At 31.3% G+C, this 24663-nt stretch overlaps 1 protein-coding gene and 1 pseudogene across 1 annotated transcript in view; one reads left to right on the top strand and one right to left on the bottom strand.

The window, feature by feature from the left end:
* The window catches only part of LOC119686205 (kinesin-like protein KIF17), a 223738-nt gene that overhangs the window by 14661 nt on the left and 184414 nt on the right, over positions 1-24663 (top strand). The gene's annotated exons all lie outside the window — the stretch shown is intronic.
* Positions 10321-18092, bottom strand: LOC119686206 (annotated as a pseudogene).

Below are 24663 nucleotides of genomic sequence, written 5' to 3'. Positions count from 1 at the left end.
TTAACATTGGCCAGACTCTGGCCTTTATAAATGCATCTGACTGGTTCTAGTTTGACCTTCTTCTATTATTACGAGAAATTGTTCAAAACGTTGAACTAAGAAAGTTCAACGGATAATTCGATCCTCTCTACACTTAAATTAACTAACCAAATGTATTGCAGTCCTTAAAAATCACTAAAAAATTACGCAAAATATGACTTTCAATATTTATTGAAACAACAAATTTATTTAAACAACAAATGTAATTAGTAATAATATAAGGGCATTTATTATTTTATAAATATTTAATTTATTAACATTTCATATTTCAAGCAAATCGGTTGGAAAATAACGCAGTTATAACATTAGCGTTTAAAGTTCGCTCAATTTTTGAGAAACCGCAATTTCGCTTTCTATTTGTCATAGTTTTCAAAGTAAGTAAGAAAATTTGGAGATATTCCAGTAGACTAAATCGGCTCAAATTAGATTCAAAAGAAAGGCTGGCTTAAAAACAAACCTTTAGGAAAATTTACCATGAAACAACAAATTTTCACTATAATGTGATTTCTTCGTGAAGTCATTTATAATATATAGTTTATTCGTAAGTTGTATGTACCTATCTTTCCACACGTGTAGAGCTTAGAAAGAAGAAATATAGAACGTTCACCGAAAATGGAAAGGCAAAGTGTATTATTGTTTCTACCCAGCCAGATACGGCAGAATCTGATAGTACCGTACCCGTTGTACCCAAAACTTGCTATCAGGGTCTCAAACACAATACGTAATTATGTTGACTTTGAAACTATCAAACTATCATTTATAGTACGTTTTAGCAAGTAAAATATTAAACGTTTAGATTTAACTTAAAATTCCATAAATTTAATTCCGATGTTATTGAAGCCAAAACATACCCCACAAAATGTGAGTTGTTGTGAGAGATTGCATCCATTGCAGATTCATTCTGCTTCCACGATTAATGATAAGTTAATAATAGGTCTGTTCCACGAGCTACTCATAGTAACTTTGAGTAAACACTGTGTATGCACAAGCGCGTTCCACCAGCAAATTTTCAAGTATTTTTGTGTAAATTTTACTTCTGTTTTACTTATGTTTTACTATGAGTAGCTCGTGGAACAGACCTAATATGTGAAGTATTTACACATGATATACATTACCTTAAACATTGCTTGATTATATGAACAATATATGGTAAAGTTGGCGACAAAAATTACAAAATGTGAAGGTTTAAGTGCTATGATTTTATTTTGAAAACGGTGTTCCTTGTCATCTGTAATTACATAATTTTACTAATGTTGTTAAGATGCCCTATATTAGCTGTGTTTCAGCAAACATGATCCGCTCAATTTTACATACAAAACAAAAACAATGGGGTGAACCAGCAATTGATCTGGTTCAATTTCTGGTTCAATGTGGAATGTATATAAAAGATAAAAGTGGAACGTATTTTAATGTAAATGAGGTTGGCAATGCGATGCAACGGTGCAGTAAAATTATAAACAAATCTACATTTATATTTATTTATTATTGATTTTATTTATTTATTATTTATTTTATGTACTTATTTATTTAATATGTCGTTATTATTTATTTCTTTGTTTAAAGTAATGTTTTAACTATTACTATAATCAAAATTATTACTTTATTTATTTACGTTTTATTATTATTGAAAAACTGTTGTTTGATAATTTATTGAAATCAATTAATTTGAAATGAATATATATAAATTAAGTTGAATACATTTATTTAATTAAAACAGAACAATACATAAGGAACCAGGCTCTCCAACATAAACGTTTATAAAAAACCATTTTCAACGCAAACTGCCTGCAAGATTAAGCCATAGTCATGCCATAACCTATTTGCTATGGTGTGATGCATTTATTTTTACATGTGTACTGTCTATGCAACCAATCATGAACGGAAATTTTTTCGTAGATTCCACTTTTGCACTATAAGCAAGTGCGTATTTAATAAATTAGTGTCCAATTGATATACGCCAAACACTAGTTCTTTTAATTATTCTCTATACAGAAGCTCTTGGTATGCCAAAACAAATACCAAATTCGCAAAAAGTATTCATATTTGCCATATACCACAAAAATATAAAAAACTCCTTCATTGCTCTCGTCCGATTGTGATCATCACGGTTATTTTGCATTCTTTGATTGGAATTTATTAACAAATCTATTAAAAAATGAAACATAATTAATATATAGCAATTGTATTTTTTGTGCGCAAATACCAATCAAATAATCTTTAACGGAAAAATTATTGATCGTTTCCACTATATCCATGCTGATGCACTTCATCCCTTGAGCTTAATACACTTGAACTAGTATTTAAAAAGGGAATGGAAGAGTCAGTTTCGCTCGATGATTCTAATAAAATCTGCAATTTTCATTTATTTACTATAAAATTAAATATAAGTATTAAAGTAAATACTAAATAAAAACTTACATTTCATACTTCAGAGATTTCAACAGATTTTATTTATTTTCCATTTTTTAGATTTTTTGTATTCAAAATTTTTTCACTTATTTTTTTAGCGCCAAAATTATTCGCAGCTAATAGCTGTGTTTCAGCAAACATGATCCGCTCAATGATCTGAATCATCTTTGCTGAAACGATACGGATCACGTTTGAAAATAATTGGCAACGCATGAAATATGCCAGTTGGGTTTGTGTACAAAACTTTTTGATTTATGTGAATAATTTTGGCGCTAAAAAAATAAGTGAGAAAATTTTGAATACAAAAAATCTAAAACTTGGAAAATAAATAAAATCTGTTTGAAATGTCTGAAGTATGAAATGTAAGTTTTTATTTAGTATTTACTTTAAAACTTATAATTTAATTCTATAGTAAATAAATGGAAATTGCAGATTTTATTAGAATTATCGAGCAAAACTGATTCCTCCATTTTCTTTTTAAACACTAGTCCAAGCGTATTAAGCTCAAGGGATGAAGTGCATCAGCATGGATATAGTGGAAATTTTATGGAAACGATCAATAATTGTTCCGTTAAAGATTATTTCATTGGTATTTGCGAATAAAAAATACAATTGCTATATATTAATTATGTTTCATATTTTAATAGATTTGTTAATAAAATCCAATCAGCAAATACAAAATAACCGTGGTGGTCACAATTGAACGAGAGCAATGAAGGAAATTTACATATTTTTGTGGTATATGGCAAATATAAATACTTTTCGCGAATTCGGTATTTGTTTTGGCATACCAAAAGCTTCTGTATGGAGAATAATTGAACGAACTAGTGTTTAGCTTATATCTATTGCAAAATTTCCGTTCGTGATTGACAGCACACATGTTAAAATAAATGCGCCTCACCATAGCAATTAGGCTTATTTCAAAAGGAAGCATGAATATAGCTTTTATAAACGTGTATTTTGGAGAGCCTGTTTCCTTATGTATTGTTCTGTTTTAATTAAATAAATGTATTCAACTTAATGTTTATATATTCATTTCAAATTAATTGATTTTCATAAATTATCAAACAACACTTTTTTAATAATAATAAAACGTAAATAATTAAAGTAATAATTTTAATTAATTTTAATAATTTTAATTTATAGTAATAGTAATAATTAAAACATTACTTCAAACAAAGAAATAAATAATAATGACATATTAAATAAATAAGTACATAAAATAAATAATAAATAAATAAAATCAATAATAAATAAATATAAATGTAGATTTCTTTATAATTTTACTGCACCGTTGCATCGCATTGCCAACCTCATTTGCATTAAAATGCGTTCCACTTTTATCTTTTACACATTCCACATTGAACCAGAAAGTGAACCAGATCAATTGCTGGTTCACCCCATTGTTTTTGTCTTGCATGTAAAATTGAGCGGATCATGTTTGCTGAAACACAGCTATTATTGACGGTCAACAAGTGCCAGTGAGAAAATTAAATTGTCGTTTGTTAATAATTAAAAAGTAAAGCATTAAAAACTAGTATTATTCCTAATTTAACAGACTGAAGATGATTTTCCTTTAATTTCAACGTTGCCGATGATACTACAAGAATAAAAAATCTTATTTTGTTGCTAATACTTCTCGCAAGTTCAATGGCAAATGGTTGGTAATAATAAAAATTATTCCTGTAAAGAAGAGTCGCCTCTGAAACTTATATTAATTGTTAAAATACTTATCATTGAATGTGAAAAATATTCTTAATTTTTGCAATTAAATCAGACTGTTACTTCAGTATTATGTTTTTTTAAACCCATATCGAAAGTAAATGTGTCCAGAAGAAGAAATTAATTTGACTGGTACCGTTTTTAGATATGCTGAAATAATTCTTTGGCGTCAATAACAACAAATTTGAACCTTAATTAGAAATTATTAAAGATAAATTTTTCGCTCACCGCTATCCAGGAAATGCGATCGACAGAACATGAGCAAACTGTAATTTCTATTATAGCTGACATATAATAGGCATGAATTTGGATGTGGTTTTGTGATTAGCAAGAGACTGTCAAACTCAGTCAAGTGATTCACACTGGTAAACGAAAGTTTCACCAGGTGAAAGGTGTTCACGCGCAGAAAGAAGAAAAGGACGACTTGACCAAAGATACCTTCTATGGGAGGTTCGAGGAAATTTATGATCGCAGTCCCGCATACGACATTAAAATTGTTCTCGGGGATTTTATCGCAATGGTCGGAAGAGAAGAAATATTTGGTTCAACCGTCGGAAAATTTGGCTTTCGTGAATCAACAACCAACAACGATCTTGGGCTATTTGATTTTGCTGCGGTGCGAAACATGGTAGTATTTAGCACCAGATTTCCTCACCGCGGTATTCATAAGACAACACGGCTATCTTACGATCAATCAACATGAAATCAGATTGATCACTTCGGGATTGACACAAGGGATGCTTCAAGTGTGCTTGACGTACGTTCGTCCTGTAGTCCAAATATCGACTCAGACTACTGCTTTGTCGCAGCCAAGGCACTTATCCACCAAACACGAACGTTCCTGTGCACAGAAAAAACTTGACGTTGGTAAGCTGCAATCGCGAAAGAGTTGAAGTCTTTACCACGCAACTCTCTAGCCGATCAAATAATCATTCCTTACGTCTCGCTAGTACTGGTAGACAATGGGAACATATGTCTCACTCTCTACGCACAACTGCAAAAAATGTCCTTAGTTTCCAACGTCTAATGGTAAAATGAAGAGTGTCGCTAAATTACTCCTGACAGAACGCGTCCTATAAAAGGACCCTGCAGCCAGGGTGAGGAAGGTCTATTCAGACAGAAGAAATAAGATAAAGAAGACGCGACCAAGAAGAAATCGAAGTGTTTAAAAATAGGAATGATGCCCGTAAATTTTAATAAAAAGTCAACCGTCGGACTCAAGGTTTAAATCTTGGAGTATCAAACTGTATGGTCAAACATTTTAATCTCTTTACGGGTACTCAGAGTGCACTCAAAGTGTGGAAGGAATATTTCTTCAAACTACTATCTGACGATGATAATATCAATTCCGCCTTTGAAGAAATTCTCTTGCAGTACCCAATCAAAAATGATGGTGTTGAAATTTCACCACCTAGCCATAATAAAGTGTACACTGATGTACTGAAGTAATTTAAAGAAGACTTTATTGACTGCAGTAAAGCCAGTATATTAGTAAACTGACAACAATAAACCTTTAGACTTATTAGACTTTTTTATAGTTAATATGCTGAAGTTAAACTCATACTACTCTTCAATACCTATACCTTATAATACTTTAAATGGTAATATAATGAAAGAACATTAACATTTTCCAACTAACAGTTGCACTTCTTTTAATTAAAGCTAGATGAATAGGCTAGGTTAGATTAGCTCTTAAAAAAAACAGCAAAAATTTTTAATTTTCTTTTATTGCGATCAGTCACTTAATAGATAATGGACAATATTTAAGAGTAAGCGGCTAAATACTTAAAGTTATTGTGGGCTTAAATAGACTGTGCTTAGAAACACATTTGTCTGATAAAGTCGGTCACAGATTAAAGTTTCAAATACAACATTTCTAGTGAGCGGACGTGTTTTCAAGACGGTCTACGAAAAATTTAAAATTCACAGTCTTAAAACTATTTAAATTAAGTATTTTTGTAAAAACAACTTTTGTAATTAATATAAAAACACAAAAAGAATAAAATTATCGTTAAAAAACAATTCCAAAAGTGAAAAGTGCATAAAATATTAATTTGAAAATAGCACGCACTTTTTCGAATTTTTGTTTATTTATTCCTTTTTGCAGATGCAGCAGATCGACATTTAAAGCTAAAAAATAAAAAGTTTGAGAAACAAAATATATCAGTGCGCTTTTGTGCATACATAAAAAAAACAAAAAAAAATAGAGCTGATAGAGACAGCTATTATTCAGATAAAAACGAATTCCACAAAATCTAATACAAAGCTAAGCCTACAATACAACATAACACAACACAACACCACATTACACAACACGATTCAGCCATCATAACTACCATAGTTGGATGCATTGTAATTTTATTTTATTTATTCAATTTATTAATCACCTTTATAATAATTTATTTATTTATTACAATATAAAATATATATTTACTTTTTTATTTTTTCTTTATATTTTTGTTTATTTTTTTTTATATCAAGTTAATTTAATTTTTATTTGTATTTGTATTAAATTAAACTTTGTTTCATCTTATGTTAATAGTAGAAAAAAATTAAATCTTATAGCAAACCTGCTATTTGTATACATAACCACCTATGCAAATGGGTAAACCTAATTCTCCCCCAGAGAGAAGACATACAATAAGCATCCCAAACAAACGGAATGCTTATCTAGTAATAGACGCATCAAACAAGTTGCCACAGAAAACTGCACAAACTGAAAAGCATTGTCTCTTCAGCAGCATCGCTTGCATTATCCGACTTAGCGAGTCCAAAAAATAAAACTAAAATCCAAATAGTCATGGAACGCTATATCAATATTAAACGAAGACTTAGTCCTCAAAAAGGCAACTAAAATAAATAAAATTAACAAAGATAGTGCACCCACAAATATACTTTCTGGCAATAGATTTGCTGAGCTAGCTGAATCTACAGAGGAAGCTAATCAGCCTACTACCACAAAGTTTAAGCCCCCACCAATTTACCTGAGTGAACGCAGTTCAAGTACCCTTGTTACACTCCTAACAAATCTGATTTGTAGCAATACTTTTCATATTGTTCCTTTAACCAGGTGCAATATACACGAAACTAAGATACAAATTGACACCGATAATAATTTCAGGGTCATTACCAAACATTTCGACGACAGCAAGAAAAATTACTACACATACCAACTGAAGAGTAGCAAAGGACTTGTTGTCGTGCATTGTATAAACTGCCAGGAGTATGGCCACACTGTCATATTGCTCTCTTCGTACAGTGTGCGTAGCATGTGGCGAGCTTCACCGTAGTTCCAAATGTGATAAAAAGGCATTAAAGGATTCCAATTCCATAAAATCTAGCAACTGCAGTGGAAATCACACAGCAAACTACAGAGGCTGTCCTATTTATTAAGAACTGAAGCACAGGTTAGCACTGCAGAAAGAAACGTTGCGTAATCCTACAAGAAGTAACCCCATCAAATCAGTTGAAGTACCCCAACATTTAACTTTCAAGCCTGTTACACCAGGTGCCCCATATGCTAATGTTTTTAAATTTGACAAACAACAAGCCCCTCCAGTTCAAAGTAATAGTTTGGAAATGATGATCTCCACTCTCTCAATGAATACTTTAAAAATGTGTACATGGAATGCAAACGGCTTAAGCCAACATAAACTTGAACTCACAAACTACATGACCCGAGAAAATGTGGATGTAATGCTTTGCTCAGAAACACATATAACAAACAAAAGTTTCTTTTCTATTCCTGATTATTTGTTCTATAAAACCAATCACCCAGATGGCAAAGCACATGGTGGTACAGATATTTTGACACGAAGGCATCTAAAACACAATTTTCTAGATACATATGCTCATAATTATATGCAAGCCACATCAATATGCCTTAAGCACAAAGGAAAAAATTTAACTTTATCGGCAGTTTACTGCCCCACTCACTTCAACATTACTGAGTCCCAATTTACGGATTACTTCTTAACTTTAGGTGACAGATTTCTTGCAGTAGGAGACTACAACGCCAAGCACACGTATTGGGGTTCACGGCTCTGTAATCCAAAAGGTAAACAGCTTTACAATTCCATTTTAAATAGGAAAAATGGACTAGACGTAATCTCTCCTGGGCAGCCAACATATTGGCCTGCCGATAACAATAAAATACCAGACCTAATAAACTTCGCCGTGACCAAAGGCGTAAGCAGAAATTTTATCTCAACACACACTAGCTGCGATTTGTCTTCTGACCATTCTACAGTAACATTTTTGTTTACTTGATGCTCCTTAGTGACGAGACTATTTCTATAGTCTTACAAGTCCTAGAACAAACTGGCTCAAATAAAAAAAATACATTAGTGCACACATACACAGAAATTACAAAATAAAGTGTAAATCTCATATTGAGGACGCAACGTCGGTTTTAAACTCAATTTTGATTTTAGCACCAGAAAACTTCACTCCTAAAGACAATAACATTTACACATCCAATAAAGTACTTACAAATACTTACATAAAAAACTTAGTTTCACACAAAACGTGGGTTAAGGCGCGAATGGCAAAAAAATTCAAAACCTATGTCGAAATGGCAAAAAACATTTATCCTTGTGGTATGCTCGCAAAGGAAAAAATCCCCCATAGAATTCGATTCTCCAATAAGAAACTCTCTCGGAAACTGGACGCGAAGTGATGAACAAAAATATAACGTTTTTGCTGATTATCTAAAAGAGATGTTCCAACCAAATCCGGCAACAAGACATTATTACTTTCCCACTCAGCATCTACATGCACCATTTATTGACAAATTTTACGGCCAATGATCTTGTTCAAACAATCACAAACAATTTAGATTGCAAAAAGGCACCGGGATATGAAAGTCTCATTCTTTGAGAAGATGCAATAAATAAATGTAGGAATAAGTATTTAAAAAAAAAAAAGATTAAAGTTCCTCAACATCCTCAACTACGAGAGTGTTGAGATCGCGGTGTATACATTAATTTCCCATATATCTAGGAGTATTTAAGATTACTCTAAGGGTTTTGATTGATTGGATAATCTGTATATTTGAAGATGCAGCAGTTGCCCAGAGTTCGAAGTTATAAGTCCAGATTGGTTTAAGTATAGCTTTGTAGATAAGAAGCTTTTTTTCGATTGATTGAAATTCTAAATGACTTGCTTGTTATTTTATTATTATATAGCATACTAGAGGATTGAGGAATTCAAGACAAGAAATAGAAGAAATAGCGAAAATTTCGCTCTTTTTGCAAAGAAAAGCAATAATTAAAATATTCAGAAATTCAAATATGTCATTACTTGTTACTCACATGGTAAAAAGGGGTACAAAGCAAGTGAATGCAAGTACAAGAAAAATATGAAACTATACAATGTTCAGAGGCGACAATGTGCGCAAATAGTAAAAACAGTATTCATATTATGGTGCCTTGATCCTGATGCGTCATCGCACATATGTTTTACAAATGCTGGATGGGAGCATAAACAATCGCCAAACGAAAATACTTGCCAAAGAATGATAACTTATTACTCGCCTGGATTGTTGTATGGCGAATGTCTGAAATTTTACTTCTTCTTTAAAATGTCACAGCTTTTTTTTTATAATTTTATTACGTGAAAATGCACAAGAAGGTAACCATTGTTTCATGGCCATTTTCACTTGTATCTGTGATACTCAACAAATGTGTCCGAGTTTTTCAATATAAATTTTCTTACTAATACCAAAATGTTGAAGCTTTACAAAGAACAAAAACTTGTACTTCGTACTTAACGTTTTATACAAATTCCAGGTCCCAGATATCACTGAAGAATTATCTCAAATATATTCTTTACAAAATCTCATTTATATTAGCGAAAATTAAAAATGTGATGACATTTAATATTTCATAAATATTTAATTCGTTTATATTTCAAATTTCAAACAAATTAGTTGAAAAACAACGAAGTTATCATACATTATGTTCAGACGTCCGATCGACAGTATTAATACGTTCGGATTTCATCTCAAAACAATTAACTAAATATTTTTAATTTTGAAAAACAACTTAAAGCTTAATCAAAGTTCAAAGTTTTTCGATATGCTTTTTATAATACTTACCGTAGCCTTTCGAGTCAAGTAAGCCACCGATTTGCGTTAAATTACAGTCCCGTTGAACTGCAAAGTCAAGCATAGTAGACTCCATTAGAAATGCATAGTTTCCATCCATAACTCTTCTTATACCGTCGTCATAAGTCTTCACAAAAACAGAAGACTTTCTATTCTCCATATAACGCCACATTTTTTGATAAATTCCTATTTTAGAATCCTAAACAAATTCGTTTGTAGTTTTAATTTGCAATCAAATTGTTAATCAATATACTTACCCTAAAAAATGTCATTGTTGAGCCGCCTTCAAGCGTTCCGTAAGCAATATCAGTTTGTTCTGCTAAGTCTGAAGCACTTTCAATAGGCACATGCATCCGTTCAACAGTCAAAAATGCTGCCAAATTAGCAGTATATGAGGATATAATGATTAGCGTAAAAAACCACCAAATTCCGCCAACAATTCTTGTGCTTGTTGCCTAAATTAAATATTTATATATATTTGTAATACATATTAACTACTCCTTGTTCAAAAAAAAAAAAAAATAGAAATTATTTAAGTTATAACGCACCCTAGGATACAAATCACATCCCTGTTGCATTAATGCGCTGATAGCAAACCAAAAACTGTTTTTTAAAGTAAAATCATTTTGGACATTGACGAGTTCAGTTTCGTCATCGTGTTCACATTCCATAGAAGCCAAATTTTGAATATCTGGTACAGGCTTCGTATAACTCAGTTCAATGTTTACAGATTTCTTTCGCATTTTATCGGATTCAATAAAATTATATTTCAATGGTTTACTATCATAGTGAATTTCTTTATTGACATTTTTCATGTCCAGCTGGACAAAATTTATATTTTGCTTGTCGTCATCTAAAATTTTATTTAAATGCTCAGAGGATACATGTCGATGAATCTTGAACTCATTCTCTATTCTTTGTTGTTCCCGGTTTTCGATATTTATTTCTTCTGGATTGTGTTTACATGCCATTGAACAGGATGGCTTTGAAGACTGCCACTCTATTGGAGAAAATCTGGCAACAATCCATATTGTGAGCGATACCAATATATAACCAAAAGCAATATAAAACCAAATGTCAACTGCCAAGGGATTCATAAACGAGAAGAACCGAGTTTGTGCTCGATCAGATTTCTGAAAAAATTTGTCAAACTTGTGCCTCTTCATTCTTTTATAAAAATAATTATAAAATAATTCCACGTTTTTTTTCAATAAACATTAAATCAAACAACGCAAAGACACATCTACAAGCCCAGGAAATAAGGTATATATATTATTTTTTTCTATTTGTTGATAGAAATTGATGTTTTTGATTGATGTTTTTATTGATTCTTTATATTATTTATAAAAAATTACAATTTGAATTTAGAGTTGCTCACATTAGACCTTTTCTTTTGTAAGCATGTCGCAAAAGAACAAATAAAATAAGCACTACTTTCGATGGGAACTCTGGACAAAATGGATATTTTGTTAGGCTTATATGTGTAAAACACGTTATACAATTTAAAGTTAAAATTTCGAAAATGAATAATAATTCTTTGCAATCATTGGTAAGAATATTTTTTTAGATGATTGTGAATAAAATATGAATTTTTATGCCTTTTGACAGTAAAATAATAAATAGCAAAAGTAACGTATTTGTTACGAACAATGAGGACACGAAATACGAATAATTAACGAAATCATTCGTTGACAGTTAATTGGAAATTTCATAGGTACTTCCAAAAGTCGTTTACAAAAGATGAATTTGGCAACCATGCGATTAGAGCTGCTTATTAGTTAAGAGATTATAAAAAGGATGGACTAAATAAGCCAGCTGTGTTGCTGTTTCATATGTTATTTTTAAATTAAGCGGTTGTTCTTTTGTGATATGCTTACAAAAGAAAAGGCCTATTGATGAACGGTATGGTGCACATAATGCGTTATGATCACACGTATCAGATATTGTTACCGATATATTTTGCTTTATATGGAATTCAAAATACATAAGAATTTTTAAGAATAAGTTATTATGGTTATTGAAGTTTTTACAAACTATGAGACGATATAATTTTACTGAAGAATGATCTAAATATGTAACACTGTCGGTGACAGTACATATGATCTCAGTCCACATCAAGAACTAAAAATAGCCTCAATCTTAACAAAATGAGCGTAGTAGGCAGACATAGTATTAACTCGATAATGGGATGTTCAAAAATTTGTCTACAAAATTCTATATTTACAGAAGTATTAAAATTAATGTCATGATTGGGATCACAAAAATGTCGCCTTGCCGTAGATTTTAAAAATCTAAATTTAAAATTAGTTAACGATAATTTTGCTTTTCCAATCCTAGAAGACATTTCGTACCTTACTAAGTAAAGCAAAATAAATAAATAAATAAATAAATATGTTCGCAAACATATTTAACGCAATTCATTTTCAGACCTCTAACCAATCCAAACAGTCACTATTTTCTTTAAGTGTCGTTTCCGTAACTGACTAACAAGCTTTAATATAAGCGTTGCTAGCTTGATATTGTCAAAATCAACATGATTTATAGACGAAATCCATAAAATTGAATTAGAGAAAACTGCTGGTGAAGCAACGGATTGTTTTACTAACAATGACTTTTTATTATTTAGCCGTCAAAATTAATCGAATAGCTTATTATAACCACAACATAAAAGTGGTTACTTGCAGATGAAAATATCATAACAGAAAGTTATAGAAGTTTTTTACAGATCTCATAAATTGAACCTTAAGAATCAATCAAGCAAATTAACAATGCTAAATATCAATGCTAAATATGTACATAAAAATAGAACATTGTATAGAACACGCTAACATCATAGGCTGAGATCACAGCTTTAGTGATAAATCTATAATTGAACAAAGCCCGAAAAATAATAAATTGTGCAAAATAATAACAAAACTCCAGTTTGAATTAATATAAAATAATTAAAAAAAGCTATTAATCAACTCTGGTTTTTCATTTTTTGCAGCACGAAGTAAGAGCAAACAATTGTTTGTTTGTGTATAAGTTTGGCGAACTTAAATTCGGATAAATTTTATTTTACATTTGACAGTTTTCCCAATAACATTCGGATATTGCATGCAATTCTAATTGTTTCTTTATATTGTTTTAAATAAATTTTAAGTAATTGAATTAATTGGAATGGAAGAAGTACTAACCTTTGGATTTATCCCGGATCCCTGACGCAGAAATGTTCCTGTTATGAACCAAAAACTATTTGATATAGAAAATTGGTTTTCCACTATATCAGATTCTTTCAGGCAGGGATGAGGATTACTCCATTCGTAAGGTGAGAAACGTGCCATTACAAATAGCGTAAAAGAAACTAGTATATAAGCAGCTAGCACATACAACCATATTTCCATAGCCAGTGGATTCATAAAGGAGAATAGACGAGTAGGTTGACTAGTTGGTACCTACGAATTTTGTTTTGTACAGGTGAAGAGCATGCTAAAGCAGCTACTTTTCAAATAAATTAATATCTTTTTACGGGAATCTACTTACTTTAAACAGAATTCCAATGCCTAAGTTCATAAATGGTTTCGTAAAATCAATAACACTTTCGCGAGCATAATTTATTGTCATGGACGCAACAGCCAAATCCGCACGCTAAAGTATAATACAATTAAATCTGTTTAATTTATATTACAACCTTTGTATATATATTCAAAGTAAATAAATTTCTTTGCCCTAAAACATACACTTTCCATAAGTTCTCGCACAATACCATTCCAAGTGTTCGTTTCCGGATTATACACTCCATACATATTATCGGGAACTAACTCAATGTTATACTGAAAACCCACTTGTACTGCTATCGCTTTAAGTAAATCAATACAAAATCCTTCAAAACGAGCATTACCAGTTAAATTAGTGTCTTGTTTCACCATAACATATGGTTTTTCCTAAAATTAAATACATTCCAATATGACAGTATACAAAATCGTAGATTATTAAAACATAAATAATTATTTAAAAGATCGTACCTCTCTTGTGACAACAAGTAATGTTATATTGGCATTATTTATGTCATAAAAAGCATTTGGATCAGTAATATTTATACCCACTTCAGTGTTCCAGTAGCCTACTTTTTGAATTGAATCATGTTTTAGTTTTAACAAATCAATTTGAAATCCACTACGATGGCCATCTGAAAACCGAACTTTTCCTGTTAACCCATCAAATGTAGCCTGTAAGAATATGTATCAATAAAACTTTAGCTTCAATTTGCAGTTAAACTTACTGAATTTATGTAATTATACAACGATAGCCCATCACTCCAGGATTCTTCCGAATCGCAAGAAAGGTTTCGAAGGGATAGGGTATGACTGCGATCAAGCTCTTTAAGACCAGCAGCAAATGCATAAACTGCGTCAAACATAAGCGCCGATTGTGTCTGTAATAGATAAAAACTGGGTTGTCAACAACTAGATATAGAGCAAAATTAACACAATTGAAAGAAATGTTAAATTACATATACATATAAGTAAAATTATAAACAAATAAAATATAAAGTTTATTAATTTCAAATGATTTGTTATAAGTAATTTCAAAAGGTATCTTTATTGCCAGATTCTATTCAAGCCATATAGGCTTCAATCTATGGTACATAAAATTTATTGATCTCAGATTTATTGAAAGCATACATACATAATTTTTTTATTTTATAAATTCTTAATTATTAGCATACGCAGATCCTTACATAGGGAAATGTATGTTCACCATAGTTGTAGCCATCTCTTGTAATATTGATGGTGCATTTAATATGTTAATTGTTATAGGCCATCCTATTATATTCAAAATGCCATTTAGTGATGACAAATGCAGTATACTGTATTGAATCTATTGTCAACGCAATCTAATGGTAACCTATTTTACCTAATAATAAGTAAGGAGTAGTGAAATACTTGTATGTCTCCTGCCACGATGAGCTGTTGTGAGTCGAAAGGCTCAACCTATTAAGAACGTTCTGATTTATATTCCAACATTGGGCATGCGTAAAAGTAGGCAGCGTCGTTTGCAGCTTGTCCAATAGCAGTAACCAAAGTCAGCTTGTCGGTAAGAAATGCTGATTTTCGGTTTTTGTTAATTGTGTCACGCTGAAAGCGACATTGGAAATAAATAATCAAAAGTTGCAAAAATATCGAGTGCAACTTAAGTTATTGACGTTTTTGCGAGTTGAATAATAAAAATAAAGTAATTTGGGGAACCTTGAAATGTCCGCATCATGCGTAGGTAAGACCTTTAGAATTTTTGTTTAAAAGACAGTAAACAATAGTCTAAAGAGGCAGTTGAAAGAGTCAGTTGGAGCAGTTGTGTTTAGCGGTTGTGTTCTGTGGGTGAGCTTGTGCTTTGTAGAGCCGTTAGGCTCTACAACCACGAATTAGATCTTCACGGATAAATTGTTAAAAGAAGGGATCACAACAATGAACTGAAAATTATTCTATAGTGAAGTGAACAGAAGTATTGAGACATTTGTGTAAAAGAAAAACAAATAACATATTTGAATTGTTTTTAAATTAATGTGAATACAAAACTTGTACAATTTCTGTGATAAATATAAGTTATTCACTGCCACAATTAATGTCTTAATGATACTTATAAAAAATAGATAATAGACCTCTTGCAATTCATCATAAAAAATAAATGGAAATAAACAAGTTAACAACTATAAATAAGTTACGAAGTGTTTTTATTTTACTAAATTTTCGGACACAATATTTGATAATAAGGGATTTGTAATTTTGTTGAAAATAAACCATTATTGAAATCCCCAGATACAAAACATATTTCGAAGCATACACAACAGAGCAAAATGGACGAATAATTTCTTTCTTTTGTAAATCATTGATTGTTTCCTTAGCAACTATGTCAGAAGAGTCTCATTTTTTTAATTTTTATTTTATTTTCTCTAAATTTTATTTACCGAGTTTGTCATTAATTTTGGATAAACAAACCTTAAATCAAATTTCATCTATTAAACTAAATTGACTTTAAATAATTTGATTGTTGATTTCAATTCCTTTGTGTGACATGCCAAGGGTTGTCTTCTATAACAAAATTATTATCATAACCACACAAACGTTTCTTAAGTAGAAACTACTTCACCACTTCAAAGTCCATAAATTTTTTTATATATATATTATTTGTAAATACAATCTGTATAAGAACATTCAGTGCTACTTATGGATATAAAATAGAATAAAATGATATTTATCCAGATAATTTAAAAATCGAAAACCTTTTTTGAAAATTCAGTCCACCATATACATATTTACTTTGTTGGTCATTACCGAAGTGGGTCTTCGCTGCGTTCAGAAACCGACGCCAGTCAGTGGCATGCTGTCGCCAGTTGGTAGTACTGAGCGCCCTCATATCGTTAATCACCTGGTCCTTCCACTGATGATGCGGATATCCTCTACCGCGTTTTTTATCTGTGGGTACCGAATCAAACTCCACCTTCTAGTCGAACCATTTTCTTCCATTCGCATGACATTACCGACCATATGCATTCAACCGACCATAGCATGCATTTTGACAGCATTCACATCTTTCTGCTCCTTTCTTTTTTTGTCTGAAAATACCTTTTTCTTCCTTTTTCTTTTGCCGATATCATTCTTTAGCAGCGCGTGTAGTAACTAAATGTGGCTTAATATGCTTCGTCTTTCTCTGCGGTAGCGTCACGATAATCTTGGTTTTCCCACCTGTTTCTTTATTCACAGTGATAGTCAATCAGCTAGTCACCTCTTCCGAAACGTTACGCATGGAGTTAGAGATGTCATTCCATTGCGCGTATGTATCGATTGCATCCGGTTCATTTATGAGTCTGTTGTAATTGCAGGTTTTCGACCTCTGACTTTCGCTGTACTTGTCGACGTACCTTTTTTTATCACATATAGACGTGTCGATAAAAGCTTCTAGGATAGTACGCATATCCGCAACACTGGAAGCATGTCTTCCATCTATCACAACGTGATCAATTTGTGATATTGTATTTTAATCACGTCACAGCCATGTTGCCTTATGTATGTTGATACACTGAAATCGGATACTACTAACCACCATGTTTCTAGCCACAGACATAAAAACCTTGAACCTCGACCTTTCTCCATTATCAGAACTCTTTGAATGAAGGCCGAACTTTGGGCCAGTAGTACTAAAGATATGTTTTGTACCCGCTTTTGCATTGAAGTGTTCATACACTGATTCAACCTGTTCATAAAAAGTTTTCTTGGTGTCGTCATCTTTATCATCCGTCCGGGCGGATGTAGATAAAATTTTTCCTTAATACACATTTGAGTAAGTCTTTCGTTAATTGGTGTGATGGTAGAACCTTCTTACATCATTTGTTTCAAAAATGTTTTTGTTTTCATTTATTGCCAGTGTAAACAACAACTAACTTTAATTTACATATCAAAAAATAAACTACTTTTTTTCAGATAACATGTGATATAATTCCACAATCGCCTTTTTTCAGTGCGCTGCAAATGCTTTTTGTATTTTTTCTGCCTTTTTTAAAATAGTATCATATATCATATAATATCATATAATATCATATATATATATAATATCATATAAGTATAATGTCAATAAAATAATATATAAATAAGTGAATAGTTATCATTAATAATAGTATTACCTGAATGTATGGTCTCCCGTTTATAATGTCCAAACCATTGTGTTGGAATTTTTGCATTTGTTCAACGATGTCTTCATATCGTTTACTTTCTACATCCACTAATCGAAATGCAGTAATATTAACACCATTGTACTTAAAGTCTTCCAGGTCATAAGTATCCATATCCTGCAATAATGTTAAAAAAGGGACAATATTAAGTTTAGTTTCCTTAAATCCTTCTGATTTCAAGGTAAATCATCGGTTGAGTTGTACCATTTTTTCAATGCTTACTTAGTAAGTGTGACTTACTAAGTAGATCCTTAACCATATATAGAGCTATCCTTGTTTTTTAACTTACTTGAAAATAAATCAAACGAAATTAGACCAAAAATGTCGCATGGATTAAAGATGAGCAAAAAAACAATGGTAGTTAATTTAATTAGAAATTTAAGTGACCATTTGTGAGAGAAACCCCAGAAATTTTAACATATTTAAGAAATCAATTAGATAGTTACAAGTTCGTCAGCTTTCACAACGCTGTCAATAGATTTGAAAGTAACAGACTCGCCTGCTATTTGTTCCTGAGTTGCGTAGTTATTGCGAGGACGTACGTCTGCATTTTGCTGATAAAGTGGCATGTTTGTAAAGACATAATAGGTTTTATTATACTTAACAGTGGTTGGCATAAGTATTTTGACGAAATAAATATCGTGTATTTTTGAGTTTAACTTTGAAATAGCATTATAAAGAATTCTTGCTTATTTTTTATTATTATTTATAACTAATACACACTTAAAAATAAGCGGGCAAATATATTTTGAAAGAAACTTGGAGATATATATATAAATTAATTGGGAATTTCATATGTTGTTTTGTTAAGTATATAATACTAAGTGAACAAAGTTCAAACCTAACAAAAGTAAACAAAAGACTTCAATAATTTTTGAAGGCGTCTCGTTATTAAATCAACTAATTTTTGAAGAATCTCTGAAGAAACCTCTTTCCCAAGGAAATTGACCTCAGAAACTGTATTCTCTGATTTTATTTAACGAAACCTGTTTAACAAAAAATTTAACGACACCAACATCCTTCAGAAAATTAGTCATCATTCGGACTTTGTGATTCTTCAATTTTTTTTTTTTTATTTAATTCGAATTCAATACGTATTCTGTCACATAACATAGTGACATTTTACAATTTTTTAATAAACACTATTTAAGTCATGATAATTTATAATTAAGGTAATTCTCTCCCTATGGAGAGCTACTTTTTTCTTTTTAAATTAAGATTTTTATTATAATATCTGAAGCGGCGGTTTCTTTTTCAGTCTCGTAAAAATTTTTGAGGGGGACATTAAACTCGAAGCAAAGATGTTGGGATGAATTTGTATTCGTTCATGGTATTTTCTAGCTACCTTTTTTACTTCGTCTCACCGGGATTATCCTAAGGTCCCGATGGATTTGAATGTTAGTTACATACCATGGAGCATTTACCATTTCTCGTAAAGTTTTAGACTGAAATCTTTGAAAAATTTGTATGTTGTATGTGCCCTTTCTCATTGTGAATGTAACATGAGTAAATTTTGTTTCATATGCTTTCATGCGCCAATGCTGCAACCATTTTGATAAACGCTCAAGACCAGCTTGTAGTTTGAAAGAGCAAATGTGCCTACCGTCTTCGATAAATCGTATGTGAAAAGCAGATGAAGGATTGGACCGAGTACACTGCCTTGTGGTACTCCAGCTTTAATATCAGGTAGAAAAGACATTTCATTCTCATTGTTGACATAAAAGAATCTATTCAATAGATACGATTTTATGAACGTATAAAAGTTAAGTGGCAGAAGCTTTTTGCAATTGAAAAGAAGTCCTTGGTGCCATACTCGATCAAACGCTTGACATATGTCCAAAAACGCTGCTGAGCAGTATTCTTTTCGCTCAAAAGTGGTCTGTATTTTTTCAACAATTCTATGAATTTGCTCAATGGTTGAGTGTTTTCTTCTGAATCCAAACTGGTGGTTCGGAATTATTCGTTTCGACTCAATTATCGGCATAAGATGTTTTAAAAATAGTATCTCAAGAACTTTTGAAAGAAGGAGGCTTACTGGAAGATAGGATTTTACATCTTCAGTTTTAGTATCATCTTTATTTCGGCAACTTTCCTTTGGTATGAAACTTTTTAATAAGGATGCATATAAAAGATGCGTAATAAATATAAAAGCAACTTCCAGATGAAGTTTTTTAAGGATTTCAGCAGGTATGAGGTCATAACCAGCTGCCTTTTGATTTTTAAGAGATTTAATTGTAGAAATTATTTCTCGTTTTTTAAATTTCCTAATTGATAACTCAATTTGGCAAGTTTCTTCCAAAAATTTGGAAACATTCACATCTATTACTGGATCGCCAGTCATATCATGTGGAGTAAAAACATTTTTTAGATGGCTTGCGAAAAATTGAGCTTTTTCAGATGGTTTTTTCACCCAAGTATTATCTGTTTTTTTAAGTGGGGGTCGATAATCTATTGTATTATTTACTTTTTTATTTGCTTTTCATGGAGAATAGTGAGATAAGTGAGACATGTCGAGGCTATGTAAGAACTGTTGCGTTTTTGTTCCGTCTGTCGTTTCAGCAGAGTTTTTAGATCTTTAGTAATTTTGTTAAGTTTTCCATTGTCTTCAGGAAATCTGGTACGATGCCATATTTTTCTAGCATTCCATTTATCCTTTAGTTTTTTGTACTCTCTCCAGTATACATTAATAGATGATTCCTATAGACTTTTGGAGGGGGAGTAGCTTCTCATTCTGCTTCCTGAATAGATGTGATCAGGTATTCAGTCGCTTCAATTATTTCTTCATCGCTTTTTAGTGTCATTTTGACGTTTAGAGACGATGGCAATATTGTTTCAAATATAGTCCAATTTGTTTGCTTATTGTATAACTGACATTTTTGGATCTTGTTTCTAAGGTCTTTATCTGTTATGACAATCACGAGTGAATGGTCCGATGATAATTCTAAGCTGGTTTTACACTGCACATGTTCATAAAGGAAGCCTTTGATAACGCAGAAATTAATTAGATCAGGATTTATTGCTGTATCTGATGGCCAGTATGTGGGCTCTCCCGTGGAAAAAACTTTAAGTTTCAAGAGTCTCACTGCTTTGTATAATTCACATTTCTTTATTGTGGTTAGTCGGGATCCGTAGAATATATTTTTCGTATTGAAGTCACCACCAGTTATAAATCGATTCCCTAATGTTGAAAAAAATTTTGTGTAGATTTCTTCCTCTACATTATGTTTTGGTGGGCTATATATGGCAGATATAAGAATTGGTCCGACTGAGTCCTCGATCTTAACATTTGTAGCTTGAATTTTATCAGTGCTCTAGTGAGTACATTCTTAATGTTTAAGTGTTCTTTTAATTAATACTGCAGAGCCTCCATGAGCTTTTCCGTCCGGATGCGGGGACTGATAGAAACAATAGGATGGAATTTAAAAAAATTTTTTTTTTGTGAAATGAGTTTCTGAAACTAATAATACATCTACGTTATTTTTTGATAGAAATAATCTCAGTTCAGAGGAATGTTTTGACAATCCATTGGCATTCCATAGGACGAGCTTTATGGGCATGAGGTTTGTTTAGAAACAAGACTTACTAGAAGACTTGTCATGGTAGTTATTTGATTCATTACTTCCCGCATTAGTTTCATCATTTCTTTCATTTCACTCGCCAATGTATCGCTGTGTAGATTATTTTTATTGGAAGAAATTTGATTTATTTGGCTGGCAGCAACTTGAGCGTAAGTTTGCTGAGAAGTTTTATTTAGAATAATTTGACTTGGTTGAGCGCGTGCAGCTTGAGCGAAAGTTTGCTGTTTCTCGTGTTGCTCTTGATGCTGATTAATTGAGGGTGCAATTTTAGCATTAGGTTTTAGAAATTTTTTTCTAAGTGGTTGATAAGTAGACGCTTGCAGTTTTTTATGCACTAAGCACACCTTGTAGTTTGCTGGGTGGTTACCTTCACAAAGAACACATTTGACATAATTTGTTGTGGATTTTCTTTCGCAGTCAGCCGATGCGTGATTACCAGCACACTTAATGCATTTGGGTTGTCTTCTACATGCTGACTAAGTGTAACTATAGTGTTGGCATCTTGAGCATTGAGGTAATTCACGTTTAAAATGGGGTGGCTCAAAGGTAACTCGACTGTGGAGTAGGCTTTTTATGTTGTAGAAAAAGCCTACTTCACTTTGTTATTTGGTTTTTGCTTTATTTCTATAACGAACATTTTTGTTTGGCGATGTTTCATATTCCAAATATTTGTAGCAGCATGTCCAAATTCTTCAAGAGCTGTTTTTATATCTTAATATGACCTTAAATTCCTTTCATTTGTATGTATAGAATTCCGTGGTCTTGCTTTTGAGCAGTTTAACGATTTTTCATAAATTTCTGGTGTACCGGGCTGTATACGAACACGAGTAGATAAAATCACTCTTATTTCATATTTATTATTTGCAATTTCGTTAAGCAAATTTAAAAGTGGGCGGACGTCCTCAATTTTATCTTCGAAAATTGGAAGTGATTTAAGGGGTTTTTTCTCTGGTTTAGCCGGTTGATCTTCTTTTTTTTCCACTACGAGTCCATCAAATCTATTCGAATTACTGAGCCAGTAGTTCAATTTTTGTTGATTTGGTTTTTTCATTCTTACAGGACTGTCTCTAGGTCTTTTATTACCTTTAAGTTCGTTCCATTATTCTTTTCTGCACGATTTAAGATCATTAGGTGAAATATCGATTTTAGCATTAGGGATTTTGCTCATAGATCCTGATCGTTCTCGTTGAGAAACCTTCAGTAAACTCGAAATATCTTGATTTTGTTTATTCATTTTTTCTGCTATGTTCTTATTTAGCTTTCTGGCTAAATAAGAACATAGCAAGCTTCTGCTATGTGAAGCTTTCTAGCTTTATATGCTGTTCTATCAGCTGTTTTAGATGTGTGTGGAAAAATATTAATAAAGAAATTCAAAACAAATTAATTTTGCAAAGTTAAACTAATTTTTTGATAAAAAAACAAATGTTTTAATTTAATAACAGTTTCACTTATCTTTTAAAATCGGGCACAATTTTATTAGATTTTTATTTAGAGTCACTGTCTCAATTGATTTAATTAAATTTGTGATCACTGTATCCATTTGTTAATAAAAAAACATTAAAAGTTGCGGAGTGATTTATTTTGCGCGCACTTCATGTGGTTCCTTAAGTGCGGTGCAGACTATCATACTAGTATGTCATACGAGAGAGAAAAATGTTGTGTGACACACAGGTATGATAGTCTTCACCTCTCACCAACATGTTGGCGTACTAATCAAAATTTTGGTGAGCAGCTCTCGCCAACGAGTTGTGTATGTCACCCCAAACGATTCATACGTCATACAAGAGCAATTTTACCTTACAAATTTATTGTAAGCAGGCGATATATGTAGAATTGTAATATAAATTTAATACGTTTTTTATTATTAATGTATTTATTATTATTATTAAAATTACACTTATAAATTTGTATTAAATATTTAATTGTATTTTAGTTAAAAAAAAATAAAAAATTTTACATAAAATTCTTATAAAAAATTAAAATACAATCAAATATTTTATTTAATATATTTATTATTTTATTTAATTTTATTTTAATTTATAAACGATGATTATAAATAGTTTGTTATTTCAAAAAACATCTAAATACAAACATCGTTAAATTAACGATCTAAGCCCAGTAATTAAAAAACGTATACAAAATTGGTCGTAATAACAATTAATGAATAACCTAAATTTAAGATACAATACTCTGTATTCTAAATATGCTTTTCTTTGTTAAAACTTGTAATTAAAATAAAAGAATTTTAAATGTTAATAACCTTGAATTAACAAAAATATGGAAATGATCAAATTTCTTGAAAAACAATGAAAATATATACATTCTTTTATTATTTGTATGGTATATTTACGGTTCTTTACTGATTTTTTCATTTTAACCATTGTACTTAATGACCTTTTTACTTTTTACAATTAAAGCAAAGATATATGAATTTTTTATTTAGTATTAATATTAATAAACCAATGAACCTAAAAAAAATGAATATGGAGGCAAATAAAATATTTTTAGATGCTTTTATCAAAGGTTAACAAAAATAATCGCTGTTTGTGGGATGTCCAAAGCTGTGAATATAAAGATATTTAACAATTGTTGCGTAAGGAAATTGTTATTGTCATTCAAGTTGCGCTGTCTGTTGCTCAAATTTATTCTAGTGTCATTCAAGAAAAATTTTTGAAGATAAGGGTGTTTGCGCACGCTATAAGTGTGTTTCGCATGCTGTAAGTGTGTTAGTGCAACCACGCAAAAATATGCTCTTGAATGACAAATGCAAGTTTTTGGGTAACATACTATCATTAACAACATGTTGGGGAAAAGCTGAAAGATGTACTCACCAAAATTTTGGTGAATACGCTAACATGTTAGTTGCGTGTCATTCAAAGATGCAGACTATCATTTTTGAGTATCATTCATGGATTTTCTTACTTGAATGACACTCAAAAAACATAGACTGCACCGTAGTAAGTAGTATTGTAGTATAGTAATTTATAGCATAGTTAGTAGTGATCAAGTACGGTTAAATTACTTTAATTGAAAGAACATGCTAAGAATTGATTTATTATACATTATTTGTAATTATACATACATTCATTTGAGCTTTATTTTTT

This window comes from Teleopsis dalmanni, chromosome 2, assembly GCF_002237135.1.
Source record: "Teleopsis dalmanni isolate 2A chromosome 2, ASM223713v2, whole genome shotgun sequence".
NCBI classification, from domain to species: Eukaryota; Metazoa; Arthropoda; class Insecta; order Diptera; family Diopsidae; genus Teleopsis; species Teleopsis dalmanni.
Note: the sequence above shows the minus strand (reverse complement) of the source record. Positions and strands in the feature narration are given on the sequence as shown.